Consider the following 8,949-nt stretch of genomic DNA (forward strand, 5'->3'; position numbering starts at 1 on the left):
TCCCTCCCTCCCTCCCTCCCCCCCTCTCACACACACACACCCCTAGTAGTATTTTTTTTGTCAATCTCAACAGTGAAATTGAGAACTATGCCTCAAAGTGAGAACTATTTGATCTCTAATTTAAATGAATCCGAACCTAGGATCCCAGGTCATTTTTGTTTCTTCAGACACAGAATACCCTATGCATTATTGACTGGGATAATAAATCTGAGATTAAACTCAGGATTCCTTTAGCTTTGGTGGGTTCTTGCAGTTTTGGTTCAAATGTGTGTTAAAAAGCTTGCTGACACGAGCTTGATATAGCTGTCTCCTGAGAGGCTCTGCCAGTGCCTGACAAATACAGAAGTGGATGCTCTCAGCCATCCATTGGATGGAGCACAAGGCCCCCAATGAAGGGGCTAGAGAAAACATCCAAGGAGCTGAAGAGGTTTGCAGCCCCAAAGGAAGAACAACAATATGAACTAACCAGTACACCCCCCAGAGCTCCCTGGGACTAAACCACCAACCAAGGAAAACACATGGTGGGACTCATGGCTCTAGCTGCATATGTAGCAGAGGATGGCCTGGTCGGTAATCAGTGGGAGGAGAGGCCCTTAGTCCTGTGAAGGTTCTATGCCCCAGTATAGGGGAATGCCAGGGCCAGGAAGCAGGAATGGGTAGGTTTATGAGCAAGGGGAGTGGGGAGGGTATAGTGGGTTTTCAGCAGGGAAACCAGGAAAGGGGATAACATTTGAAGTGTAAATAAAGACATATCTAATAAAAAATTGGGGAAAAAAAGTGGCTAGAAGGCATCTTTACTTGTATATTTTACAACTTAACTTCTATATTTCACTCTTAACAAAACACATAATTCAGATCTATAGTCCTGAGACACAAATACACTTAGTGTATTTAACACTCAGTGTTATTAACCCCACTTTTCAGAGAAGCAGCTTGATACATAATTGGTAATTATTAGTACTGACTCTGGAATTACTCAGTAGCCATGCTATATCAGCATTCAGTAAGTTCAATGCAGTCATATTTGTGCTAATACACAATGCTATACCAAGGCTCATATTTGATTTTGTGTTAGGCACCTAGCTAAGGATGATCTCAACCTTTTCTCCAGTTAATCAGTGATATGACTTGGCCTTGTGCCTATGTGGGGCTGTAGAATATGTGCAGTAGTGTGTGGGAAAATGTGTTGACTTGTTAGGTACTATTCACCAGCAAATGTTCATTTACATACATATTGACTGGGTAGAAGGATTCTTCTCTACAACAAAGTAAACAACCCAGCTCTGACACTCAAGTCGGTTCCTTTCAATTGCATCTCCAAATTTCTTTCTCACACTCTTTTTTTTTTATTGGATATTTTCTTGATTTACATATCAAATGTTATCCCATTTCTTAGTTCCCGCCCCCACCCCCACCCCAGAAAACTCCCTAGCCCATCCTACCTCACTCTGCTTCTATGAGGGTGTTTCAACACCCACCCACCCTCAATTCCCCTACACCTATGGGGCAGCTATCAAGCCATCATAGGACCAAAGTCCTCTCCTGCCATTGATGCATGACAAGGAAATCCTCTGAAATATATGCACCTAGAGCCATGCAAACTCCTTTGTTGATGGCTTAGTCCCTGGGAGCTCTGGGGGAACTAGTTGGTTGATATTGTTGTTCTTCCTGTGGAGTTGCAATCCCCTCCAACTCCTTCAGTCCTCTCTCTAACTACTCTATTGGGGATCCTGCGCTGAGTCCAGTGGTTGGCTGTGAGCATCCCTCTCTATATTTGTAAGGCTCTCGCAGGGCCTCTCAGGAGACAGCCATATCAGGCTCCTTTCAGCATGAACTTCTTGGTATCCATAATAGTGTCTGGGTTTGGTAACTGTATATGGGATGAATCCCCATGTGAGACAGTCTCTAGATGGCCTTTCCTTCAGTCTCTGCTCTACACTTTATCTCCATATTTGCTCCTGTGAGTATTTTGTTTTCCTTCTAAAAAGGACCAGAGCACTCACACTTTGGTCTTCCTTCTTCTTGAGCTTCATGTGGTCTGTGAATTGTATCTTGGTTATTTGGAGGTTTTGGGCTAATATCCACTTATCAGTGAATGCATACCATGTGTTTTTATTTATTTTATTTATTTAATTTATTTTTTATTTTTATGATTGGGTTATCCTACTCAGGATGATATTTTCTAGTTCTACCCATTTGCCTAAGAATTTCATGAGTTCAACATTTTTAAAAGCTGAGGAGTATTACATTGTGTATTTTCTGTATCCATTTCTCTGTTGAAGGACATCTGGGTTCTTTCTAGGTCCTGGCTATTATAAATAAGGATGCCATGAACATAGTGGAGCATGTGTCCTCATTACATGTTGGAGCATCTTCTGGATATATGCCCAGGAGTGATATAGCTGGATCCTCAGGTATTACTATGTCCAATTTTCTGAAGAACTGCCAAACTGATTTCCAGAGTGGTTGCACTAGCTTGCAATCCCACAAGCAATGGAGGAGTCTTCCTCTTTCTCCACATCTTTGCTAGTATCTGCTGTCACATGAGTTTTTGAACTTAGCCATTCTGATTGGTATGAGGTGGAATCTCAGGGTTCTTTTGATTTGCATTTTCCTGATGACTAAAGATGTTGAACATTTCTTTAGGTGCTTCTCAGCCATTCCATATTCCTCAGTTCAGCTTTGTTTAGCTCTGTACCCCATTTTTAATAGAGTTATTTGATTCTCTAGAGTCTAACTTCCTGAGTTCTTTGTATATATTGGATATTAGCCCTCTATCAGCTGTAGGATTTGTAAAGATCTTTTCCCAATCTGTTTGTTGCCTTTTTTTCTTCTTGACAGTGTCCTTTGCCTTTGCTTTGCGGTTTTATGAGGTTCCATTTGTCAGTTCTTGTTCTTAGAGCATAAGCCATTGGTGTTCTGTTCAGGAAATTTCCCCCCTGTGCCCATGTGTTCAAGGCTCTTCTCCAATTTCTCCTCTATAAGCTTCAGTGTATCTAGTTATATGTCGAGGTCCTCAATCCAGTGGAAATTGAGCTTTATTCATGGAGAAAAGAATGGGTTCATTTGCATTTTTCTACATGCTGACCTCCAGTTGAACCCTTACCATTTGTTAAAAATGCTTTCTTTTTCCCACTGGGTGGTTTTAGCTCATTTGATGAAGATCAAGTGACCATAGGTGGGTGGGTTCATTTCTGGGTNTTCAATTCTATTCCATTGATCTTCTTGCTTGTCTCTGTACCAATACCATACAATGTTTTTTATCACTATTGCTCTGTAGTGTATTGAGGTCAGGGATGGTGATTTCGCCCAGAGGTTCTTTTACTGTTGAGAATAATTTTTGCTGTTCTGGGGTTTTTGTTATTACAAATGAACGTGCAAATTGCTCTTTCTAATTCTTTGAAAAATCGATTTGGAATTTTGATGGGGATTGCACTGCATTTGTAGATTGCTTTTGGCTGGATGGCCATTTTTACTATACTAATTCTTCCAATCCATGAGCATGGGAGATCTTTCCAACTTCTGAGATCTTTGATTTTTTTTTTTTCTTCAGATACTTAAAGTTCTTGTAATACAGATCTTTCACTTGATTGGTTAGAGTCACACCAAGGTATATAATATTATTTGTGACTATTGTAAAGAGTGTTCTTTCCATAATTTCTTTCTCAGCCTTTTTATCCTTTGAGTAGAGGAAGATTCCTGATTTGTTAATTTTATATCCGGGCACTTTGCTGAAGTTGTTTATCAGCTTTAGGAGTTCTCTAGTGGAACTTTTGGGGTCACTTAAGTATATGATCATATCATCTGGAAATAGTGATATTTTGACTTCTTCCTTTTCAATTTGTATCCCTTTGACCTCCTTTTGTTGTTTAATTGCTTGAGCTAGAAACTTGGAGTACTATATTAAATAGGTAGTGTGAAAGTGGGTAGCCTTGTCTAGTCCCTGCTTTTAGTGGGATTGCTTCAAGTTTCTTTCCATTTTGGTTGATGTTGTATACTGGCACACTGTATATTGCTTTTACTATGTTTAGGTAAGGGGCCTTGAATTCCTGATCTTTCCAAGACTTTTAACATGAAGGGATGCTGAATTTTATTAAATGCTTTTTCAGCATCTAATGAAATGATAAGTGGTTGTTTTTCTTTGAATTTGTTTTTGTAGTAGATTACATTGATAGATTTCTGTATATTGAATCATCCCAGCATCCCTGGGATGAAGCCTACTTGATCGTGGTGAATTATCATTTTGATGTGTTCTTGGATTTAGTTGGCAAGAATTTTATTGAGTATTTTTCTGTCAGTGTTTATAAGGGAGATTGGTCTGAAGTTCTATTTCTTTGGTCTTTGTGTGGTTTAGGCATCTTTGTGTGGTTTAGGTATAGTAATTGTGGCTTCATAGAAGGAATTGGGGAGTGTTTCTTCTGCTTCTATTTTGTGGGATAATTTAAAGAGTATTAGTATTAGGTCTTCTTTAAAGGTCTGATAGAATTCTCCACTAAACCTATCTGCTCCTGGGCTTTTTTTTTTGGTTGGGAAACTATTAATAACTACTTCTATTTATTTAGGGGTTATGGGATTGTTTAGATGGTTTATCAGCTTCTGTTTTAATTTTGGCACTAGGTATGTGTCTAGAAAATTGTTCATTTCATCCAGATATTCCAATTTAGTTGAGTATAATCTTTTGTAGTAGCATCTGGTGATCTTTTTGGATTTCCACATTTACTGTTGTTATGACTCCCTTTTCATTTCTGATTTTATTAAGTTGGATAATGTCTTTTTGCCCTCTGGTTAGTCTGACTAAGGCTTTATCTATCTTGTTGATATTCTCAAATAACTAGCTCCTAGTTTTGTTGATCCTTTGTATAGTTATTTTTGTTTATATTTGGTTGATTTCATCCTTGAGTTTGATTATTTCCTGCTGTCTACTCCTCTTGGGTGTATTTGCTTCTTTTGTTTTAGAGCTTTCTGGTGTGCTGTCAAGCTGCTATTTTATGCTCTCTCCAGTTTTGTTTTGGAGGCACTGAGAGCTATGAGTTTTCCTCTTAGGATTGCTTTCATTGTATCCCATAGTTTTGTGTCTTAATTTTCATTAAATTCTAAAAAGTCTTTAATTTCTTTCTTCATTTCTTTTTTGACCAAGTTATTGAGGAGAGAGTTATTCAGCCTCTGTGTGTTTGTGTGCTTTCCATTGTTTTTGTTGGTATTTAAGACCAGCCTTAGTCACTGGTTATCTGATAGGGTTCATGGAATTATTTCAATCTTCTTGTATCTGTTGAGGCCTCTTTTGTGACCAATGATATAGTCAGTTTTGGAGACGGTACCGTGAGGTGCTGAGAATAAGCTATATTCTGTTGCTTTGGGATGAAAGGTTCTATAAAGATCTGTTAGATACATTTGGTTAAAAACTTCTGTTAGTTTCGCTGTGTCTCAGTTTGATTTCTGTTTCAGTGATTTGTCCATTGCTGAGAGTGGGGTGTTAAAGTCCCCCATTCTTATTGTGTGGGGTGTGGTGTGTCCTTTGAGCTTTAGTAAAGTTTCTTTTATGAATATGGGTACCCTTATATTTGGAATACAGATGTTCAGAATTGAGATCTTGGTAGATTTTTCCTTTGATGAGTGTGGAGTGTCCTTCCTTATTCTTTTTGATAACTTTTGGTTGAAAGTTGATTCTATTCAATATTAGAATTTTGTTCGATATTATAATTGGAAGCATTTGCTTTGAATTTTTTTTTTCTAACCTTTCATTCTGAGATAGTGTCTGTCTTTGTCTCCAAGGTGTGTTTCCTGTATGCAGCAAAATGGTGGGTCATGTTTATGTATTCGTCTGCTAGTCTATGTCTTTTTATTGGGTAATTGAATCTATTGATGTTAAGAGATATTAAGGAAAAGTGATTGTTATTTCCTGTTATTTTGTTGCTAGAACTGGAATTATGTCTTTGTGACTATCTTCTTTTAGGTTTGTTGAAAGATTATTTTTTTTTGCTTTTTCTAGGATCTAGTTTCCTTCTTGTGTTGGTGTTTTCCATCTATTATACTTTGTAGGGCTGGATTTGTAGAAAAATATTGTCTCAATTTGGCTTTGTCATAGAATATCTTGTTTTCTCTGTCTATGGTAATTGAGAGTTTTTCTGGGTATAGTAGTCTTAGTTGGCATTTATGTTCTCTTAGGGTCTGCATGACATCTACCCAGGATCTTCTAGCTTTCATAGTCTCTGGTGAAAAGTCTGTTGTAATTCTGGTAGGTCTGCCTTTATATGTTATTTGACCTTTCTTCCTTACTGCTTTTAATATTTTTTTCTTTGTTTAATTCATTTGCTGTTTTGATTATTATGTGACAGAAGGAATTTCTTTTCTGGTCCAGTCTTTTAGAGTTCTGTGGGCTTCTTGTATGCTCATTGGCATCTCTTTCTTTAGGTTAGGGAAGTTTTCATCTATAATTTTGTTGAAGAGATTTCCTAGCCCTTTAAGTTGGGAAACTTCATTCTCTTCTATACCTACTATCCTTAGGTTTGGTCTTCTCATTGTGTCCTGGATTTCCTGGATGTTTTGAGTTAGGATCATTTTGCTTTTTGCATTTTTCTTTGACTGTTGTGTCAATGTTTTCTATGATATCTTCTGCACATGAGATTCTCTCTTCAATCTCTTGTATTTTGTTGGTGATGCTTGCATCTGTGACTCCTGATCTCTTTCCTAGTTCCTGAGTTCCTGGCTGTGTTATAGTGCCTGTGATTTGGGCTTCCTCTGGATGCTATGGCACTGCCTGCAGAGTTTGTGCCCAAGGTAAAACTGGTGCAGACTGGAAGCAATCGGAAACACTGGTCGGGCAGGGTTCCTATGTATTGTAGTAATAATAGAATAATATTCTTTTCTATTACAGAGCCTGTTTGACTTAGAAAGATTTTTATATATTTGTTCAGCAAAGTCCCCCTTGTGAAGAGAGTAAACCAGGTATTTATTTTATTCAGATAAAGTAATTGAGATTTAGACATCATAATTCTAGCATATTCCAGCAGCAAAGAGAATCACATATCATCCTTTTATCCTCCAAGATTCTACTTCACCTGACATTTCTGTCTGTGTCCCAAAATACATTACCTAGAAATCTCTCTTTCTTCTTCAGTGATACATCATCATGCCTGCAAAGTTCTGACTACCCTTAAGTGTTCCTGTCCAATGTGGTGCTCACCACAAGATCTATTCCTCTTTACGGAACCTGATAACATTGTGGGGACCAGAGGCCAGAGCTGCAACTTCTTTGCATGTTCTCTCTTGGCTTGTTTTTCTGAACAGAAGAAAATTCAATGTCATTATCTTTTTCTGCAAAAGCTTTGCCCACACTCTTCAGGGATCTCTGCTCTCTTTGTGACTCTTCTGACACCATGACCAACTTTCCACAAAGTATCTGAAAAAGTGCCTAGTCCCTGGAATTACAAATCATAACCACAACATGGCTATGCCATTGTGTGCCTACCCTAGCACCATAAGTGGCACATAATAGACAAATAGATAAATAGACATATTTTGAGAAAATGACTTTATAAATGCACTAGTGTACTGCCCCCATTAAGTGACAGAACTTCTAACATCTCTGTGAAGCAGTTGGGATGTGCTGGATTTTGAAGCAGCTGAAGCAGCTGCCTCAATCCCTGGCCTTAATTCATTGTTCTTTCCTGCAACATTACTGGTGTAATGTGCTGGTTCTTCCTCCATGTCATCCTGACACAGTTTGCAAATGCGTGTAGCACCTAATTCTGATTGTACTCATTTGTAAAAGCCAAAATTGGGAGAATGCCAATTTCTAACTCTTGTAACCAAAAGCTTCTCAACACTTCATTCTCCAGGCCAATAGTGGTGCAATTTTACCCTCCCCATCTTCTTACATAAAAACAAACCAGAAAATCTACAGAGATGACTAGACTGACTTCAGAAAAGGAAAAGAAGGGTGATAGGATTAAAAATGCCCTCCAGACTAATTAGCCCAATGGAAAAGCAAAGTAAAGATAAAATCTTGCTGCAGTTTATACTAGTGACCTTAGATTCCAAATGGAAATTGTGTAGTCTGTTAATAAATTTAGTTTTAAAAGAGCAGCACAGTCAGCGGTATTATATGGCAATCTCTTCTTCAGAAATGCTATTAGTGAAATAGCCTCAGCATGTGATCTGGCATGATTTGTATTCATCTCATAAAATACACACTGCTTGTTTTTGGTCCAGACTGTATAATAGAAATACATTAGTAGATGATCCTGTGGTAAGTTGAATAAGAAAATCCAAAAGTATAAATAAGTGGCTATAGTCAATATTGGTTATAGTCAATAGTGCTAACATCATGACCCATGAGTCTTTAGATTTACCTGCATTTATGAGCACATTTCCAAGTCTTTGAAAACTTCAGTCCTCATCAAGTCATAGATTTGATCCATCCTAAACTATATGCTTTCCTGAGAAATGGTGTCCTGAGACTGGAGAGATGGCTGAGTGAGTAAAGCATGTGTCCTATAAGCATGAGGCCCCGAGTTTGGATCCCTAAAACCCACACTAAACTGGTCACAGTCACACATATCTGTAATCAAACACTTTTAGGAGAGTCCTTGGAATCTCTGAGGCTACCAAGCCTGGCATATGTACAACATACGGCTCCAATCAAGAAGGAAGGCAAGATCAACAGCCAAGGTTCCCAACTGATATCCATATTTGACTCACATAACATGCTGACACATATAGCCTATACACATGAGCATGCAATCACACACACACACACACACACACACACACACACACACACACACAGAATAAGAGAAATGTCAGAATATAGAAATGCCACTGAACTCTATACTCAGACAACCTAGGATTAAGAATGTGATTTTTAAACTCAAGAAGAATGAAGACCAAAGTGTGGACACTGTGCCCCTTCTTAGAATTGGGAACAAAACACCCATGGAAGGAGTTACA

At 38.2% G+C, this 8,949-nt stretch overlaps 1 protein-coding gene across 1 annotated transcript in view; it reads left to right on the forward strand.

Moving 5' to 3' along the window:
- Positions 1–8,949, forward strand: part of LOC110312287 (contactin-associated protein like 5-3) — a 579,184-nt gene that overhangs the window by 37,818 nt on the left and 532,417 nt on the right. The gene's annotated exons all lie outside the window — the stretch shown is intronic.

The sequence above is a fragment of the Mus caroli genome, chromosome 17 (genome assembly GCF_900094665.2).
Source record: "Mus caroli chromosome 17, CAROLI_EIJ_v1.1, whole genome shotgun sequence".
Taxonomy (NCBI): Eukaryota; Metazoa; Chordata; class Mammalia; order Rodentia; family Muridae; genus Mus; species Mus caroli.